Source organism: Crinia signifera, chromosome 9, assembly GCF_055691185.1.
Source record: "Crinia signifera chromosome 9, ASM5569118v1, whole genome shotgun sequence".
Lineage (NCBI taxonomy): Eukaryota > Metazoa > Chordata > Amphibia > Anura > Myobatrachidae > Crinia > Crinia signifera.
In genome coordinates, this window is record NC_139225.1 from 97,262,061 (window position 1) to 97,283,472 (window position 21,412).

The 21,412-nt window shown below is 48.6% G+C and overlaps 1 long non-coding RNA gene across 3 annotated transcripts in view; it reads right to left on the reverse strand.

The window, feature by feature from the left end:
• Positions 1-2,312: 2,312 nt before the first annotated feature.
• Positions 2,313-21,412, reverse strand: part of LOC146035793 (uncharacterized) — a 40,002-nt gene continuing 20,902 nt past the window's right edge. For 2 of the 3 annotated variants that reach the window (XR_014460715.1, XR_014460716.1), the window contains exons 2-3: positions 3,752-3,861; positions 2,313-2,606 (exon numbers count right to left, since the gene is read on the reverse strand). This is a non-coding gene — a long non-coding RNA (uncharacterized LOC146035793). Of the gene's footprint in view, positions 2,607-3,751; positions 3,862-14,696; positions 15,149-21,412 lie in introns of those variants that run through there. The other variant, XR_014460717.1, reaches the window with a different exon arrangement.

Sequence of the window (21,412 nt, forward strand, 5' to 3'; positions counted from 1 at the left end):
CACACTGACACTCACACATGCTGACACTCATTCACCCGCTGACACACACAATAACACACAATGACACACATGCAGTGTGTCATTGTGTGTTATTACATACCTCCCAACTGTCACGATTTTAGAGGGACAGTCCCGATTTTCGGGTCCTGTCCCGCTGTCCCACCCGCGGCAGGCATTGTCCCGCTGCGGGGGGTGGCAGTTGGTAGACCCCCCAATCTAGTAGAATAGACGCTGTGCGCATGCGCACAGCGTCTATTCTCGTATGAAAATGAGGTTGCGGCTAATTAGCATAAGCTGCGCCCTCATTTGCATACGCCACGCCCCCTTTTCAGGCGCACGCCCCCTATTTCTTCAGATGAAAAGTTGGGAGGTATGTTATTATGAGTGTCAGCGTGTGTGTGTGTCAGTGTATGTTATTGTGTGTGTCGGCAGGTGCATGAGTGTCTGTGTGTGTCAGTGTGTGTTGATGGGTGCATGAGTGTCAGTGTGAGTGAGTGTCACAGTGAATCTGCTTATATACTGTAGTTACAGTGATAGTTAGGAAACATCCACTGCTTGTATTGCTATATATCAGAAGTTCCCTGACCCTGCACACACTCTGTGACACTAGAGGCCTGCAGTTGGTGAGTGCATAGGCTGGGTTAGCGTTTAAGAAAAGAGGATTTTGCCCCTAGTCTTTCTCCTCACTCTCTCTCCTTCACAATTCTTTCCACACTATTCCCCCTCTCTCTTTCTCCTCTGACCATCTCTCTCTCTCCCCCAACTCTCTCTCTCCCACAACTCTCTCTCTCCCTCTCTCTCTCTCTACCCATCTCTTTCCCTGACAACCATTCTCTAACATTCTCTCCCTCCCTCTCTCCTCCTATCTATCCCTGACACTCAGGGTGAGATTTAATAGGATGAGAGATTCAGAAAGTGAGAGAATTGGTAAAAAATCTCCAGTTTTTTTAATAAAGCGGCAATCATTTACACTGCTAAACCAGTTTGATTTTGAAGTGTAAATGATTGCCACTTTAAAAAAAAATGGAGATTTCTCACCAAATCTCTCACTTTCTCTCTCTCCTTTTTCTCTCCCTCCCTCCCTCTCTAACACTCTGGCCCTTATTCTGGTTGGTGCGGTAATATCCGCGTGCGTTCGTGCCGCCGATGTTTTGTGTCTGCGCATGTGCAGAGGCGTCTCTGCGCATGTGCGAGCGGGACACACGGCCAAATTCCGCATGAAATGTGTACACTACGAACAGGGGGTGGAGAGGGGTGTGAAGGGCTGTTTGGGCTCATTACCATATGTTTACACCCCGCGTTTCATGGGCGTTCCCATGAAAACGCTGGGCGTACGTATGGTAATGCAGTCGTGACGCACGTGTAGGGGGCGGACATATGACATTGCCGGATGTCAGCTGCCCGCCCAGATCCCTGCTTTTGCACGGAGAAATGCCCGTGTGGTCTGAGGTTGCGGGAGCTGCCTGGCCACTCGGTCCTGCATTCGATGGTCTGCGACCATCGAATGATGGAGGAGGTTCCCTGAGATGGAGGAGGTGTATTCATGAGAAATACACGTGCGTCCGTTCGGACAGCTTCTTACCGCGTCCGGACGGAGTTGGCGATCCGTATGGAAGGCGGGGTTTAGGACGCACGGTCCTGGCCGCATATTAGGATCCGGCCGCACCAATCAGAATAAGGGACTCTGTCACGGCTCTTACCCCTCACTTTTTCTCACTTGCTCCCCACCTTTCTCTCATTCCTTTTTATCCCCAGGAAGTCTGCTCCCTCTCTCGCTTTCCATTCTTTGTCTCTCACCCCCCCCCCCCAGGGACATTGTAGTGCATGGAGAGTAACACGTGGCCTGAGTAAGGGCTACTAATAACTAGAGCAGGGGTATGATGGAGGGGACTTACGGCATTCTGAGTGTAATAACTAGAGCAGGGGTATGATGGAGGGGACTTACGGCATTCTGAGTGGGGGATGGTACTAATTACCGGGACCCGGGCATGATGGAGGGACCAGACTGGGTCTGCCACCCCCTCTCCCTTCCAGGAGCTTTGTGCCCTTGCTGGATAAAAGACCACATCTGCTGTACAGGAGACTTTGTAAAATCTACATATATGTAGCATGTTTTGAGATGTCACATGTTGAACCTTCATAAACAGAAAGGTAAACACTAATTATTCTGCCCCTGTAACATCTATACTTAAGTTCTACAAAATAAAAACACAGTCCATTTTTTGATTTAAAAAGAATTTAAATATATTAAAAACATATTAAAATATGACAAACATTTCATTTAAAAAAATCAATTGTGATAGGTTAGGGGTTTCAGGGAGCAGCAGCTGGAGAATGGCACCTCAGGTCACTTATTCAAGATTTTACTTTATACATCCTCCTAATTTTGCGGAGGAGTTTCTTAATTTCCTCCTGTATGGCTTCGGGGCTCAATTCATTTTCTTGGACATTCCCCGGAAGCTGTCTAGCAGGAGACTGAGGCAGAGCATCAGCTGGGGAGGAGGCTGGCAGCTGGGGACTACGCCAGCACATCCTGGTGTTCCAATCCCGTTTACTGAAGATTACCGGTAACTTTCTGCCAAAGTTCTTGGGGACTTCATCCTCACCTAAGAGAAGAGGCAGCATATAAGTCACTGTGTATTTATCACAAGCAATCACTAGTCCATCATACGGTACATATTCACATGACATTTACATACACACTTTCCATGAAATGGACATTTGTGGGTAGTAACTGGGTGCATTAGTGTTCTTGTGGGAGTGTCATAGTAGTGCTGTGGGCATGTAAGCCGGCTTCCACATGTGCTTGCATAGTTTTTATGCAAAATTAAATAGCTCAATGAGCAAGGTATTTAACAGGAATGCAACAGGTTATTGGTTTGAATAATGGGTGTGGCAGTATATTGAAATGTATTATTTAACTTAATAACAAAGAGCTCTGAAGTTAAGTGCACACATGTTGTATAAAGAGGATATGTTTCTATATCCAATAATTTGCATTGTTCTCTGATATATATATATATATGTATATATTACAGGGATCATTGTGCTCATGCCCCTCCCGTTTTCCCTAGTGGATAAATTGGGAAGTGGCAATTCTCTTTCTGACACTGGGCACCATAAAGTCTAATATGGTAATGCAGTGAGAGACATAGTATCTTCCACAGCACTAATGGCCGGCTGCAGGATTCATGTGGCCTGCTAAGCTGTCCACCGCAGCTTCTACCTAGAATTCAGGACAGTGGAGGAACTTTTGGGTGATGAGCCGGCCAGTTTTTTTACATGTTTTTTTAAAAAAAAATTACACTGCCACTTCCAGCTCCGTCCCACCACTCACCGCTCCCCAGCTCTCCTGTTCCCCGCCGCTGCTGAAGCTTCCCGGGAGTTTTACATGTGATAAATCACATGTAGTAATGGCACATCAAGTGCCAAATTGTAAGTAAGCCTCTCGGGAGCTGCCGGGGGAGCTCAGGGGGAATTTGGTTTGACTTGTCTTTAGGACAAGTCGAACTAGTATATGAGGACCATTAGGGGGGCTGCGGCTATTGTCAGTAACTGAAGAAATGCAGCAGATATTGGTGATATCACTTACATATGAGTGTGGCTAGCCCCCCCAAATATGGCTGTTTTTGAGGAATATGTCACTAATATATAATGATAAATGGACGTCTTGTGCGGTTACCGCTCAGTTTGTCTCAGTGTATGCAGTATCAAATACATGACTTTAATAATAAAAGGAAAAGAGGCTTACATGCTATAATAGCGTGGTCCGCTTTTACAGGCCCAACCGATGTTATTCGTTGGTCCGACAGTTTCTTTTTGATAAAGAATTTATCACCTTTCTTGCATCTCACATGATGCCTGCGAGATGCAAAAAGAAATAAAACAAAAACAAGAGTAATTACACAAATGAATTCTCTCTCTCTCTCTCTCTCTCTCTCTCTCTCTATATATATATATATATATATATATATAGCGTAGGTGGGTGGGCAGCACACCTCCGCTTAAGTCAACGTTTCAAACTTTAGGTTTTTCATCAGGATGAAAAACCTAAAGTTTGAAACGTTGATATAAGCCATCTGCTTGTTACTTGTTATTTACAGCCTTGGAGTGCCGCCCACCCACCTACGCTATCCTATCTCCCTGTATCAATACATGGTAATTATTGGAAGGCACCAGGGGCAAGGTACAGTGTTTATGCACCGGAGTGCCAGCCTTTGGACATATTATATAAATAAATATATATATATATATATATATATATATATATATGCGGCCAACGGACCGGCACGGTCCATAAAAATTCAAAGAAGCTGCGTGCCTTTGTCAACAATTTAGATAGAGAGCGGTGTATCCAAGGTTTCGACCAGGAGACAGACAAGTCACTGCAGCATGTATCCAAATAAGGAATTTTATTGCAACATAGCCCCAACGGCTCGTTTCGGGGTTAATACCCCTTTATCAAGAGGAAGATACAATTCCCTATTTGGATACATGCTGCAGTAACGTGTCTGTCTCCTGGTCGAAACCTGGGATACACCGGTCTCTCTGTCTCTCTCTCTCTCTCTCTCTCTCTCTATATATATATATATACACAACAACACAGACGGGCCGCACTCCAGAAATAAGTACAGTAGTCAAACGATCAGGTGATCCAACGTTTCAAATGTTATTACAACATTTTTCATCAGGGTGAAAAATGTTGTAATAACATTTGAAACGTTGGATCACCTGATCGTTTGACTACTGTACTTAGTTCTGGAGTGCCACCCGTCTGTGTTGTTGTATATTGGAGCGGGTCTCATCCCCCTCTCCTGGGAGGGCACCCGATTCGTCTTTTTGCTGCTGCATGGAGTGCCGGCCACCTTCTGGACCCACTGTCACGCTAGGGGTACCTTGTGGATCTGTCTGAGGCCTGGAGGTTGGGTGTTTGCGGCTTGAAGGAGACTGGAGAATAGCAGGTTTGATAAAACTCTTTATTGTAGCACCAACATGAGAAGGCAAGACCATATATGAAACTGTAAATCGGGGAACCCAGTGAAGTACCTGGGCAACAACGGAAAGTCCAGAATGAGGGGAGAGATCCCAGAGTCTCTGTTAGCTTACTTGGGAAACACAAAGACTGACTGTGGGGGCAGACGGCAATGGGCAGTAGACGCCGGAAGTCAGCGACATCCAATGACTGACAGCAGGTGCAGATGCAGACAGCAGGATGGAGAAGCGTCAGCGGGCACGGAGGGCTGGCAGTAGATGCAGGTGCTGACAGCAGGATAGCGGGGCGTCAGCAGGCACAGAAGACTGGCAGTAGGTGCGGAGGCAGACAGCAGGATGGTGAGGCGTCTGTAGGCACGGAAGACTGGCAGTAGGTGCAACTTGGACCACAGGCAGATGTGATGATGTGTCAACCGACACGCAGGACTGACGACAGGAGCAGCGGGTCGACAGCAGGAGTGGAGATGCGACAACAGGCACGCAGGGCTGGCAGCAGGTGCAACTGGTCGACAACAGGAGTGGAGATGTGTCAACAGGCACGCAGGGCTGGCAGCAGGTGCAGCTGGTCGACAGCAGGAGTAGAGATGTGTCAACAGACACGCAGGGCTGGCAACAGGTGCAGCTGGTCGACAGCAGGAGTGGAGATGTGTCAACAGACACGCAGGGCTGCAGCATGTGCAGAGGCTTGAGAGACTGTAGCAAACCTGAAAGGGCTGGAGGCAGAGTGCAATTGCAAAGTCCAGGAAACAGGTGTGACGCTGTAAGGGCTGGGAGCAGAATGCAAATGCAGGTATCCAGGTATCAGGTGTAGAGCTGCAGGTAACGAAGACAGGGATCAAGGATATCACAGGGCAAGGGCAGGAGCACAGGCTGAAGCTTCCTCCACAGGGATTGACAACAAAGCACTGGCGCTTGTATGCCCCAGAGGGCTCTGCTTTATACCCCAGGGCAGATCTTGATTGGAGGAGCTGAACTGGGGTTCTGAACCATTGGCTGGCTACAGCAACATGGCGGCGACCGGACTGGAGACAAACAACTTTGGTTAGCTCTCATGCTGGACGCGTGTGCCGCAGGCCCCAGAAGGATGGTCGCAGCCGGAAGACCTGGACGCCGCGCTCCCCGCCCTGCACCCGGACGGATGGCCCGCAGGCCCCGCCGCCGGAGATGAACAGGTGAGCGGCGCGTCCTAACCGCGGCCGTGACAGCACCCCCCCCTTTTGAAGTGGACTCTGGACACTTCCATGGTTTTCTTGGATATTGTTGATGAAACTTACGGACCAAAGTGGGAGCATCGACGCGAGCAGCATCCACCCAGGATCGTTCCTCTGGACCGAAGCCTTTCCAGTCTACCAGATACTGGACTTGCCCTGAACGAACTTTAGAGTCCACAATTTTTTTAATTTCAAAAGCAACATCATGATGAGCTTGAGGCTGAGGGGATTTGGGTACTTTATCCTGGAATCGATTCAATATCAATGGTCTTAATAAAGAGATATGGAAAGTATTAGAAATTTTCAAAGAACGAGGCAACTGTAATTTATAAGCCAATGGAGAGATCACCGAAGTTACTGTATATGGCCCAATGAATCGAGGTGCAAACTTCATAGACGGAACTTTGAGTCTAATATTCTTGGTGGAGAGCCACACTCTGTCACCCACCTTGAGTTTTGGAGCTGCCCGTCTGTGCCGATCGGAGAATTTCTTGTAACGTTGGGAGGCTTTCTCTAATGAAGCATGAACATTCCTCCAAACGCTTGAGAAAAACTGGACAGACGAATTAACTGCTGGTATGTCAAAAACAGGAAGATTTTGGAATTCTGGAACACGTGGATTACGGCCATATACAATGAAGAAGGGAGTCTTTTCGGTGGAGGAATGATAAGAGTTGTTATGTGCAAATTCGGCCCAAGGCAGAAGCTCCTTCCAATTGTCTTGCGAGGAGGACAGATAGAGGCGTAAAAAGGCCTCCAAATCTTGATTTACTCTTTCTGTTTGACCATTGGACTGCGGATGATAAGATGAAGAAAAGTTCAGCTTTACCTGTAAAGCACTACACAACGCTCTCCAAAACTTCGATACAAATTGTACCCCTCTGTCAGAAACAATTTCTCTCGGAAGACCATGTAGACGAAATATTTCAGCTATGAATATTTGGGCCAATTTAGGAGCAGACGGAAGGCCCTTCAGTGGAACGAAATGGGCCATCTTGGAGAAACGGTCGATGACGACCCAGATCGTGTTGAACCCTTGTGAAAGGGGCAGATCGGTGACAAAGTCCATCGATATGTGTGACCAGGGTGACTCGGGTATGGATAATGGTTGTAAAAGACCAGCTGGTGCTTGACGAGAAGACTTGTGACGAGAACACTGGGTACAGGACGCAATGAAGTCAGTGACATCTTTCCTCATGGACGGCCACCAGTACGCTCTTTTAATGAATTCTAAGGTTTTCTTAATACCGCAATGACCAGAAAAACGAGAGGAGTGTGCCCACTGAAGCAAAGATGATCTGAGTCCAGGATCAACAAAAGTCTTTCCCCTAGGAATGGATACAACAGCGGTCTTGGCAAACACTGTAGGGCTGAGAACTGGGCTTATGGTACGATCTTCTGTAGAGGACGTGAAAGATCTGGAGAGTGCGTCCGCTTTGCCATTTTGAGACCCAGGACGGAAAGATAACACAAACTCGAATCTCGTGAAGAATAAGGCCCATCGGGCTAGTCTGGGGTTCAGACACTGGGCGTTCTGCAAATATAACAGGTTTTTATGGTCTGTGATGACGGATATAGGAAACTTAGCCCCTTCCAACAAGTACCGCCATTCTTCAAAGGCCAATTTAATGGCTAGTAATTCTTGTTCACCAATGGGGTAGTTCATCTCGGCTGGCAGAAACTTCCTGGAGAAGAACCCACATGGGTGTAGGTGACCGTCCTCAGACTTCTGTGAAAGTACAGCTCCAACCCCAACAGAAGAGGCATCTACCTCCAGAATAAACGGGCGAGAACAATCAGGCTGCAGAAGAATTGGAGCTGAAGTAAATACACTTTTTAATTGCTGAAATGCAGCCACCGCTTCGGGAGGCCACTTGGCGGGATTGGCTCCTTTGTGAGTCAACGCTGTGATGGGACAAATGATGGAAGAAAAATTTTTTATGAATTTCCTATAATAATTGGAAAAGCCAATGAAGCGTTGAACCGCCTTTAAGGTATGAGGTTGTGGCCAATCAAGAACTGCTTGCACTTTAGAAGGATCCATGCTTAACCCGGTACCTGAGATGATGTAACCAAGAAAAGGAACTGAAGATTTCTCAAATTCGCATTTCTCCAATTTACAGTATAGCTGGTTGGATCGCAATCGCTGTAACACTTCCTTCACGTGCTGACGGTGTTCCGGAATGTTCTGAGAAAAAATGAGAATGTCATCGAGATAAACAACCACGGAATAATACAGTAAATCACGGAATAATTCGTTCATAAATTCTTGGAATACTGCTGGAGCATTGCTGAGACCAAATGGCATAACAAGGTACTCGCAGTGACCGTCTCTAGTATTAAAAGCTGTCTTCCACTCATCGCCTGCTCGGATACGGATAAGGTTATAGGCTCCTCTGAGATCCAATTTAGTGAAGACTTTAGCCCCTTTGATTCGGTCAAACAACTCAGTCACCAAGGGTAACGGGTACTTATTTTTGACTGTTATGTTATTCAGTCCCCTATAATCAATACAGGGCCTCAGGCCTCCATCTTTTTTTTTAACGAAAAAGAATCCGGCTCCCGCTGGAGACGTGGAAGGCCGGATGAAGCCTTTTAATAAGTTCTCTTTAATATACTGGGACATGGCTTCTGTCTCTGGCAGAGAGAGTGGATAGGTTCGGCCCTTTGGAGGCATTTTACCTGGAATAAGGTCGATGGGACAGTCCCAGCGCCGATGCGGAGGTAATTTGTCGGCTGAACCTTTACAGAAGACGTCGGAGAAGGCTTGATAGGCTTGAGGAAGAAAATCAGGAGACGTAGGCGAGGTGGACTGGATGCGCACTAATTCGGGAAGACAGGTATGACGGCAGTTCGTACCCCAGGACAGGATCTCCATAGTACTCCAATTGATTTTTGGAGAATGCTGCTGGAGCCAAGGAAACCCCAACACCACAGGATGGTTCGCTTTAGGAATAATGAAAAAAGACAATTCCTCTTGATGCAGCGCCCCAACTTGAATTTTAATGGGCAGAGTTCGATGAGTGATGGAGGCTTGAGGAATAAGACTCCCATCAACGGCAGATAAATGGAGCGGCTGTGAAAGTCTCTGAGAGTCCAGGCCGTGATAGGACACAAACTGGGCCGAAATGAAATTGGCGGCTGCCCCAGAGTCCAGTAAAGCAGATACTGCGAATGACCCGTTGGGTAACACCACCTGTATGGATAGCAAAGAGTCGGACTTGATTGGAGAGTTTTCTACTCGTCCTAGGTTGGCCTCTCCACAACCAACTAGGACCGGGAGTTTAACGGACGACGGGTACATTTGGCTAAAAGATGACCAGACTCCCCACAGTACAGGCATAAATTCTGTCGCCGTCTTCTCTGGCGTTCTTCGGGAGTTAGACGAGTATGATTAATCTGCATAGGTTCATCAGAAGAATTTGGAGGAGGAGTAGGCCCAAGGCGAAGAGACACGGGAATAGACTTGCCTCGCTCTTGTCGGGATTTCTCTAGTTGACGCTCACGGAAACGGAGGTCCAACCTATTGCAGAGCGATATGACCTCACCCAGCGAGGTAGGAAGATCTCGGGTGGCTAACTCGTCCTTCATGCGTTCAGATAACCCTGCCAAGAAAGTGGAAATTAGCGCCTCCTCATTCCATTTCAGTTCAGATGCCACAGTTTGAAAGTGGATAACATATTGAGAAACGGAGCGGGAGCCTTGACGAATCCGTAGGATTTCTGAAGCAGCAGAAGATACTCGTCCTGGTTCGTCAAAAATTTTCCTGAATTGGGAAATAAAGTCAGAGTACTTGGAGAGCAGAGGATCATTTCTTTCCCAAAGGGGGGAGACCCAGTCCAATGCAGAGTCTGATAATAAAGAGACAATGTAAGCCACTTTAACACGATCAGAAGGAAAGTTCATTGGTTGCAGGGAAAAATGTACTTCACATTGGCCCTTATTCTGGTTGGTGCGGTCAGAGCCGCACACGGGGCTCCGACCGCACAAACCAAGGGCCGCCCACCGGACGGATCGCCACGGCCGTCCATACACGGACGGCTGGCGATCCGCACAAAAATGGTGGAGGCTACGCCTCCACCATGGTGGGAGCTGCCCCCTGCCTTCGATGGTCGACGACCATCGAAGGCAGGCCCGCACGCCGCGGCAGCTCCCGCAAGCTCAGACCACACGGACAATCGTCCGTGTGGGAGCTTGTAAGGGGGCTGAAAGCTGACATCCGGCGACGTCAGCTTTCCGCCCCCATGTCATGGTAATGAGGGCGTCATGCCCTCATTACCATGCATACGCCCCGCGTTTTCATGGGAACGCCCATGAAACGCGGGGCGTACACATAGGGAAATGAGGGGCTGAAGCCCCTCACGCCCCTATACGCCCCCTTTGCGGCGGACGAAATCCGTCTGCGGCGAAGGGGGCTGCACATGCGCAGAATGACCTCTGCGCATGTGCAGACAAAAAACATCGGCGGTACGGCCGCACGCGGGCCGTACCGTGCCGATCAAAATAAGGGCCATTGATTGATAAACCCCCGGCAGGTACAAGGGGTACCATTATACTTAGAAGGGGTAGACAATCGTAAAGACGGGGAGACAGTCTGTGACGGAGGATTTGAGGCTTGCCTTTGAGATATGCTTTGGAGGGCTTGAGTAACTTGCTGCTGGGATTCCTCCAGTGCTCGCAGCCGAGCGACCACATTTTGGAAGAACTCCTGGCTGGCGGACGGATCCATTGGGCCAGTGCTTACTGTCACGCTAGGGGTACCTTGTGGATCTGTCTGAGGCCTGGAGGTTGGGTGTTTGCGGCTTGAAGGAGACTGGAGAATAGCAGGTTTGATAAAACTCTTTATTGTAGCACCAACATGAGAAGGCAAGACCATATATGAAACTGTAAATCGGGGAACCCAGTGAAGTACCTGGGCAACAACGGAAAGTCCAGAATGAGGGGAGAGATCCCAGAGTCTCTGTTAGCTTACTTGGGAAACACAAAGACTGACTGTGGGGGCAGACGGCAATGGGCAGTAGACGCCGGAAGTCAGCGACATCCAATGACTGACAGCAGGTGCAGATGCAGACAGCAGGATGGAGAAGCGTCAGCGGGCACGGAGGGCTGGCAGTAGATGCAGGTGCTGACAGCAGGATAGCGGGGCGTCAGCAGGCACAGAAGACTGGCAGTAGGTGCGGAGGCAGACAGCAGGATGGTGAGGCGTCTGTAGGCACGGAAGACTGGCAGTAGGTGCAACTTGGACCACAGGCAGATGTGATGATGTGTCAACCGACACGCAGGACTGACGACAGGAGCAGCGGGTCGACAGCAGGAGTGGAGATGCGACAACAGGCACGCAGGGCTGGCAGCAGGTGCAACTGGTCGACAACAGGAGTGGAGATGTGTCAACAGGCACGCAGGGCTGGCAGCAGGTGCAGCTGGTCGACAGCAGGAGTAGAGATGTGTCAACAGACACGCAGGGCTGGCAACAGGTGCAGCTGGTCGACAGCAGGAGTGGAGATGTGTCAACAGACACGCAGGGCTGCAGCATGTGCAGAGGCTTGAGAGACTGTAGCAAACCTGAAAGGGCTGGAGGCAGAGTGCAATTGCAAAGTCCAGGAAACAGGTGTGACGCTGTAAGGGCTGGGAGCAGAATGCAAATGCAGGTATCCAGGTATCAGGTGTAGAGCTGCAGGTAACGAAGACAGGGATCAAGGATATCACAGGGCAAGGGCAGGAGCACAGGCTGAAGCTTCCTCCACAGGGATTGACAACAAAGCACTGGCGCTTGTATGCCCCAGAGGGCTCTGCTTTATACCCCAGGGCAGATCTTGATTGGAGGAGCTGAACTGGGGTTCTGAACCATTGGCTGGCTACAGCAACATGGCGGCGACCGGACTGGAGACAAACAACTTTGGTTAGCTCTCATGCTGGACGCGTGTGCCGCAGGCCCCAGAAGGATGGTCGCAGCCGGAAGACCTGGACGCCGCGCTCCCCGCCCTGCACCCGGACGGATGGCCCGCAGGCCCCGCCGCCGGAGATGAACAGGTGAGCGGCGCGTCCTAACCGCGGCCGTGACACCCACTATATATATATATATATATATATATATATATATATATATATACAGTAGTCGAAGTGGAAATTTTGAAGTGGGGGTATGGAAATCTTGAAGTGGGGGTATGGAAAAGTAAAGAGTGAATATAGTGCGCACCTTCGGACACCCCCCTGTCCATCAACGTCCCCTGCCAGACTGCCCCGTTGTACAGGGGTATTACAAAAGCACAATATGTGCTGCTGAGTGATCAGAGAGCATCCTGAGGGGGAAAAAAAACTTTTTTTTTTTATCTTCAGATTAAAGTGGGGGTATGCCATACCCCCGTATACCGCCCCACTTCGACCACTGTATATATATATATATATATATATATATATATATATATATATATATATAGTACTTGTTTCCTAGCACAGCGCCCGTCAAGGGTTAATTGCATACCTTAAGTTAAGGTACTTAAGGTATGCGATCAACACGATGGACGCGATTTTCTGTCAATTACCAGCCTTTATTGCCGGCAAAGAGAAAATCGTGCTAATCGCGTCCATCGCATGCCATTCTAATGGCATGCGATGCGATCGACGCGATTTTACATAGGGTACAATGTTAAATGGCCCCCAGACCCCATTTTTCATTGTAACGCCACCCCATTGTTAACGCCACCCCACTATTGACGCCAACCCGAAGTGTGGCAAGGGGGGGCGGTACGCGTCCTCCAACCTTTTCATACCCCTACTATTCACGTCGGCGTGGAGTTGATTTTATATAGTGTGGCGAGCGCACCGAGCCACCGGGCCCGAAGCGTGGCGAGCGGACGCGTAATACCTGAGAAGTAATGCGCGTCCCCTCGCTGCGCTCGCCACACTATATAAAATCAACTCCACGCCAACGTGGATAGTGGGGGTATGAAAAGGTCGGAGGACGCGTACCACCGCCCCTCGCGGGCTTGCTGCGCTCGCCACACTTCGGGTTGGCGTTCATCGTGGGGTGGCGTTAACAATGGGGGACCATTTCACCCATGAGGGGGCTATGCAATTAAATTTGTGGTTTCGGGGGCTTTTACTATTGGGCCCAATGGTAAAATGGTCTCAGGGACCTTTTTACATTGATTCCAATGTAAAAATTATATATATATATACACACACTTTTTTCAGCATTAGGTGATAAATAGGGGCCCTTACAAACTTTTTCTATGGGGCCCACATGTATCTAGTTACGCCACTGCCTGGGGACTCGCTCGCCCTCCGCCGGCTGCTTCGCAATGGGCAGCTCTTATCACAAAAGCTTCCCGTTGCTATACTAATCGCATATGTTAGAGCATATACGATTAGTATCGTTGGTGGGGGGCTGGCGGTACCTGGTGGCGGAGGTTAGAGCATCCCACTCATAATCTTCTACGTGGTTTGTGTATTTTACAATATTTATATATTTGTTAGCTTATCCTTGGATGACACAAAACTCAACATGAGGCCCGGTTACTTACATTATTTTTATTGAATTTATGTGAATATATATTTCTCACACCCTTTTTACATTATTTTAGTTTTTCCTGCTCCAAACCCTTTAATTCACATTTTTTGTAGGACCCAGGTTGTATTTTCCATACTTATAATGTGACATGTAATATGGTCAAATTTACTAAGAATAGAAAAGCTCCAGCAGGCAAAACATTGATATATATATCTTAAGGTAAGTGCACTTCATCACAGTCTGCTAAATACTACTGAGGTATTACATGGCTTATACATTTTAGGCGTATCATGATGCTTTGGATGCGCCAGTAATCATCACCAACTACTAATGCCAATGTCCCCCCATGGAGGTATTATACTAATTACCCCCCCCCCCACAGTACAACAGTAAGCATCTGGAGCCTGATATTTGGGAGATACTCACCACAGCAGTGGCTGTTTAATGGCTACTTCTGCTAAAATAGTCTCTACCGAGTCTACAGACATCTTCTCTCTCCAAGTCTGTACAGGACACTAACTGCCAGTACTCCAAACACATTATAATGCTGCAACGTGTCATAATAGCAAAGGCCAGGAGCATCAGCCAATCAGATCATGACTATGGAAGTACATAAGTGCAGGCTTGGTGGGGGTCAATATCTTGATTATTTTTTATGATATGCCCTAAAAGATTATATAATTATATAACATTATATAATCACCCCTTTATGTGGTTCTATATACATGCAGATGTCCCCATATATATTTTTAAAAAATGCGACATCTCTCTGGAGAACTGATTGGATGGGGCATCTCCAGTATACATACATACCACACATGGGAACAGGACACATACATGTTTAAAACATGCCATAGCAATAAGTTACCCTTACAGACCCCCTGCTCCTCATTCATGTAACAAGCGCTGATCAGTTGGAAATAAAGCATACCTCCCAACGGTCCCGCTGTCTCACCCCCAGGTTTAATATAGTTTTTATTTACCTGTAATATATGAGGAGTGATCTGCATTGAGGCCTGTGAGAGTCGCAAGTCCTAGTGGGTTATAAACTACCCCGGCAGGTGCAGTACTTTGCAGGTACAATGTACACCGGTGACAAAATCACACTTCCTAGTCGCCAATCCAGGATCACACCAACAAAATGAAAACACTGGTTATATCTCCTAAAGTAATCCCACAGTATCGGAGCTTGTAGTGGGCAGATGAGAGGCTGTAGTCAGATTGTGATAGGTGTGGAAATGATAGGACTCTGGGTGTCCTCTCTCCATGGCGGTTGGTGACTGTTGGCTCCATGTGCAGGTGCCTTGGTCTCATGCTGACCTTATCTATGCTGCCCTGTAGGCATAAAGGCTAACTTATGGTGTGTACACACGGTGAGATGTGCCTTGAGATGCGATCCCCGATATGATTAGATCGGATCGGGATTGGATTGCAAGGCACATCCGATTTGCATACAATCTTGACTATATAGTGCAGATCTGCACTATATAGTCAAGGCAGCCAAGACTTTCTGGCTTGCAATACGTGAACGTGCATCGGGATCGCAAGGGTTAAAACCCTTCTGATCTGCATCCGATGCCCATCCGATGTTGACTATATCGTCAACATCGGAAGGCAAATTGTACAGTGTGTACACACTATAAGCCTTTTAACCATGTTATGGGAAGGGGCAGATGTAGGGATGAGGAAATCCCTAGGGCAGGCATGTACAAACTATGGCCCTCCAGCTGTTGTGAAACTACAAGTCCCATTGGGGCAGATGTATTAAGCCTGGCGAAGAGATAAACTGGAGATAAAGTGGAAGGAGATAACACACCAACCAATCAGCAGTGTTTGAAATATGAAAGTTGGAAGCTGATTGGCTGGTGCGTTATCTCCTTCCACTTTATCTCCAGTTTATCTCTTCGCCAGGCTTAATACATCTGCCCCATTATGCCTTGCCACAGTTTTGCTAATAGGGAATGCTAAAACTATGGCAAGGCATGCTGGGATGTGCAGTTTCACAACAGCTGGAGGGCCATAGTTTGGACATGCATGCCCTAGGCCTAGCCACAGCAATAATGGCCGCTCCCTTGCCTCACTTCATTTTTTATTTTCATTGATTATTTATAAGCCATTATTAAATAGCCAATTTAATACAATAAAAAGTCCCTAACTACAGTATGACATGTTTTTAATTATGTATACATACACTAAGTTGGGCAGCTTACAGGGGTTGTATGTGCATGTCTAGCGAGGCTAACCAGTGACTGAATGGCACATGGGCCAATCAGAAAAAGGGGCTTCTGGGTTGTTGGGGGCGGAGCTATGCTCTGTGTCCTGGCACCTTGAAAAAAAAAAAAGAAACATCAGTTCTCCTGTAGATGTAGGGAAACCATCGGTGGCCAAAGTATTCAACATCGGCCATAAACCATCTATTTCAAATCATCAATGGTCGATGGCCATCCCTACTGTGACTGTGCTAGAGTCTGGACAAAGAACAAGGTTCCCCAGCTTTGTCACTGCTCCTGCCCACCTCATGTGTGCTCATGCCCACTCCCTGTGTGCCCCTGCTCCTGCCCACTCCATGTGTGCACCTGCTCCTGCCCACTCCATGTGTGCCCCTGCTCCTGCCCACTCCATGTGTGCTCCTGCCCACTCCATGTGTGCTCCTGCCCACCTCATGTGTGCTCCTGCCCACCTCATGTGTGCTCCTGCCTACCTCATGTGTGCTCCTGCCTACCTCATGTGTGCTCCTGCCCACCTCATGTGTGCTCCTGCCCACCTCATGTGTGCTCCTGCCCACTTCATGTGGGCCCCTGCTCCTGCCCAATCCATGTGTGCTCCTGCCAACTCCATCTGTGCCCCTGCTCCTGCCTACCTCATTGTCAGGGCCGTTTTTAGAGGCGGACAAGCCGTGCAGCAGCCCGGGGCGCCGCACGGCTTGTCCGCCTCTGATAATTAGCTGGGGCGCCCGGCAGCTTCTCCAGCGCTGACGCGCCGCCGCCTCCCCCCTTCCTATCCCTTGCGCCCGCCGCCCGACTCCGAGATCATCACGATCACGGGTCCGTCGGCCGCGGCTGGATATTGCGACTGCGCAATGGAGTCCTGGCTCCAGCAACAAGCTTGCCGCCGGGACTCTGCTGAAGTCTAAACAATCCCCCACCGATGTGTGCGGCGTGACATAATGATGTCACGCCGTGCTCGATAAACAAGGAGCAGCGCCAGCGCATGCCATGGAGAGAGGAGCTGCCTGACACCCACCCTGACCGCTTAAGGTAAGGGGGGGGGGGTGCGAAGTGTGCCCACTGCCCACCAATGTATATATTTATACATCCACTGCCCACCAATGTATATATTTTAATATGCCCACTGCCCACCAATGTATATATTTTAATATGCCCACTGCCCACCAATGTATATATTTTAATATGCCCACTGCCCACCAATGTGTATACATTTATACATCCACTGCCCACCAATGTATATATTTTAATATGCCCACTGATGTACATATTTTAATATGCCTACTGCCCACCAATGTATATATTTTTATATGCCTACTATTGTGTATATTTTTATATATCCACTGCCCACCAATGTGGATATTTTTATATGCCCACTGATGTATATATGTTTATATGCCCACTGCTACCAATGTATATTTAAACACCACTGCCCACCAATGTTTATTAACAATAGGTGGTAACGTATAAATTAATGGCGCAGGCCAGCAATATATATGTTACTGCCTATTAATAAACATTGGTGGGCAGTGGTGTTTAAATAAATATACATTGGTGACAGTGGGCATATAAATATTGGTGGGCATAAAAATATATACATCAGTGGGCATATAAAAATATATACATTGCTGGGCAGTGGGCATATAACAATATATACATTGGTGGGCATCGAACATTGGTGGGCTCATCACATTGTGCAGCGTAATGTGTAATTTCATCACAGTGTGCAGCGTAATGTGTAATTGTCATCACAGTGTGCAGTGTAATGTGTCATTGGCATCACAGTGTGCGGCGTAATGTGTCATTGGCATCACAGTGTGCGGAGTAATGTGTCATTGGCATCACAGTGTGCGGCGTAATGTGTCATTGGCATCACAGTGTGCGGCGTAATGTGTCATTGGCATCACAGTGTGCGGCGTAATGTGTAATTGTCATCACGGTGTGAGACATAATGTGTAATTGTCATCACGGTGTGCGGCGTAATGTGTAATTGTCATCACGGTGTGCGGCGTAATGTGTAATTGTCATCTCGGTGTGCGGCGTAATGTGTAATTGTCATCACGGTGTGCGGCGTAATGTGTAATTGTCATCACGGTGTGCGACATAATGTGTAATTGTCATCACGGTGTGCGACTGTGTAATTGTCATCACGGTGTGCGGTGTAATGTGTAATTGTCATCACGGATAAATAGTGTTTAATGATTTAAGTAGTAGCCTAAAGTGCGGGAGTACAATAACAATTCCTGCGGACATGCAGGTTGCAAAGGTGAGATGTAAGGTAATTGTTTTCCTGCTAGACCACGCCCTTATATTAAGCCACACCCTTTTAAAAATAAACCACGCCCCTATTTCGGCATTTTTATTCCTTTGCCCTGGGAGCTAAATTGTATAGAAACGGCCCTGCTCATAGTATTACATAGCAGGTAAGGCTGAATAAAGACTTGCGTCCATCGAGTTCAACCTAGGTTTCATTAGCTTATCCCTTGTTATATGCAGGGCCGGAGCTACCATTAGGCAGCCTTAGGCATTTGCCTAGGGCGCTGCCTACTGGAGGGCGGCACCGCACGCTGCCAATCAATAGTGCAGCTCAGCTCTCTCCACTATTACACATCCCCTCCTGTAATTACCCCGCCCCCCCTCCGCACCGAATAGTCCTGCAATTAACAGCTGCTGCGCCGGTCATAACACTAGATGAACGTCTCTCCCCTGTCTTCTGCTGCTGCCGCCGCCGTGTAGTCCTGAGCCCGCCCGGCACCCGGCACCAGGTCTGAGACCAGTCAGCAACAGGTGAGTTCGTGAGCCCCCCTCCCCGCGCCTGACTCCCTTCATAACGCCTGTGGGTTGCGTCCGCTCCCCCCCCCCCCCGCGACAATCCCCGTGTATCGCCCGCGCACCCCCCTCCCCATTCCCTGAAGCGCATTGATAGTGCCCGCTGAAATCCCCCCCCGCCCCCAGAGAGGAGGGGCGGGCGGGGGTAGGTTGCCTCGGGCGCTCACAGGGCTTGCACCGGCCCTGGTTATATGTAGTCTATTCTGATATTTTTAAAGACAGGTTATGATTCTTATTTGTACCCCTGGATGTTTTTAACCAATAAATGTTTGTCCAACCTTAATGTAATCGTATTCAATGTGTCAGCCGACACCACCTCTCCAGGAAGAGAGTTCCATAGTTTAGCTGCCCTGACCGTGAAAATGTTTTTCCTTCTAAGGGTAGCATGTGTGCTCCTGCCCACTCCATGTGTTCCCCTGCTCCTACCCACCTCATGTGTGCTTCTGCCCACTCATGTGTGCCCCTGCTCCTACCCACCCCATGTGTTCCCCTGCTCCTACCTACCTCATGTGTGCTTCTGTCCACCCCATATTTGCCCCTGACCACCCCATGTGCTCCTGACCACCCAATGTTTGCCCCTGCTCCTGCCTACCTCATTTGTTTCCCTGCCCACCCCATGTGTTCCCCTGCCTTTCTCCTGTGTGCCCTTGCTCCTGCCCACTCCATGGGTGCTCCTGTTCATCCCATGTTTGCCCCTAATCCTGCCTACCTTATGTGTGCCCCTGCCCACCCCACATGTGCCCCTGCCCACCCCATGTGTACCTCTTCTACTGCCCACCTAGATAATAAATGCCCATGGTAGCAGAACCACTTATATACATGATAAATGCCACAACCCCCCCCCCCCCCCTACTTGCCTCCTGTGTCAATGGTGCTTCCTATAAGCATCCACATTGGTCTGGTCTTGTGGGGGCGTGTATCATTGGGTCGACCACAGAAAGGTTGACATGCATTAGGTTGACCACTGCTTTAGGTTGACAGGATCGTTAGGTCAACACAACCATTAGGTCATCATGGGAAAGGTGGACAGTCAAAAGGTCAACATGGGTTTTTCAAAAATGTTGTCCCGAATGCCGACACAGTCAACATGGACACCATATCATTGCCCAACTGCGCTCACCATGCTTCGAGTACGGTGCCTCGCTACGCTCAGCGCGCTATTTTATTCTCCCTCCACAACCTAGTGGATAATAGGGCATGAAACTCCGCCTGTCGACACATGTCGGCTCAATAAAATGTGAAAAACCCCATGTTGACCTTTTCACTGACAACTTTCCCCATGTCAACCTTATGACCCTGTTGACCTAAAGCCATGTCAACCTTCTGAGTGTGTCAATCTTCAGTGGTCAACCTAATGCATGTCGACCTTCCTGTAGTCCCATTCCTACCACAGCCCAGCGCCATAAGAGGTGCACTGTGGATCCTGTATTAATAGATGGCGCATCAATTAATACACTGAGAGCTGACAGAGCTGCTTGTACAAATAGTCCCCTGAGTGGGCAAGCTGAGCTGGAGAAGGTGGAACCAAATACAACAGATGCAACACAGTTTTGTCCTGTGCCGGCACATTTTAACCTCTGCCTATATACACACACACTTACAGTGCATACACCCACCACCACATATAGCAGTACACACTACACACACACACACACACACACAAATACAGCAGACACAAATAACACATAGTAAGTAACAAGACATTGGTTCCCCCAGCACACTGAATAGTTTTAGCAACCAATCTTGAACACTACATGATAATAGAATTCAGAGATATTGGTTACATATACCTGCGCAGGTGTATGATATGCCCCCAAGCCGCGTCAAGATTGGTTGCTAAAACTATTCAGTGTGCCGGGGGAACCAATGTCTTGTTACTTACTAAGTATTAACCCCTCCCTTGCATGCACCTGAAAAGTTTTACTGAACTAATTTGAGCATCTACCACTATCTGTATACAAATTCCACATATACAGTACACACACTTACACAATACACACACACACACACACACACACACACATACACCACTGCCACACACAACCAAAATATATATATAGTAAGTAAGTAGGAGTATGCACACGGCACTACAGGATCACATACCTCCCAATTTTGGCAGCTCAGCAGGCGGGACGCTGCTGGCATGCCAAATTTTTTGGGGGCGTGGCCTAATTTGGGGGCATGGCCTATACGCGCGGCTCTCCCGCGAGGCCACGCCCCCATTTTGCCGCTATGGGGGCATGACCCAGAGGCTCTGTGAGCCTCTAGCCATGCCCCCAGCCCCCTGGCTGCGGGAATAGATGCTGTGCGCATGCGCACAGCGTTTATTCCCCGCTGCTTAGCAGCTGACAGGGGGGACTCCCAACAGCCCCCCACACCGCGGGACACTGCCGCCCACGGGTGGGACAGCGGGACAGGCCCTGATAATCGGGACTGTCCCGCTAAAATCGGGACTGTTGGGAGGTATGGGATCATGCAAAATAATTTTATTATACATTTTCGGAGCGCAAGGCCCCGTTGTTAGAAGGGAAAGGCATAACAAATAATGCAGTACTCTCACATTATGTAGGAGAAGCCGCCCCGCCTTCACCGCCCACCTCAGCCTACCACTCTGTAACACCGTCATGCGGGCAGTCACCGGTCAT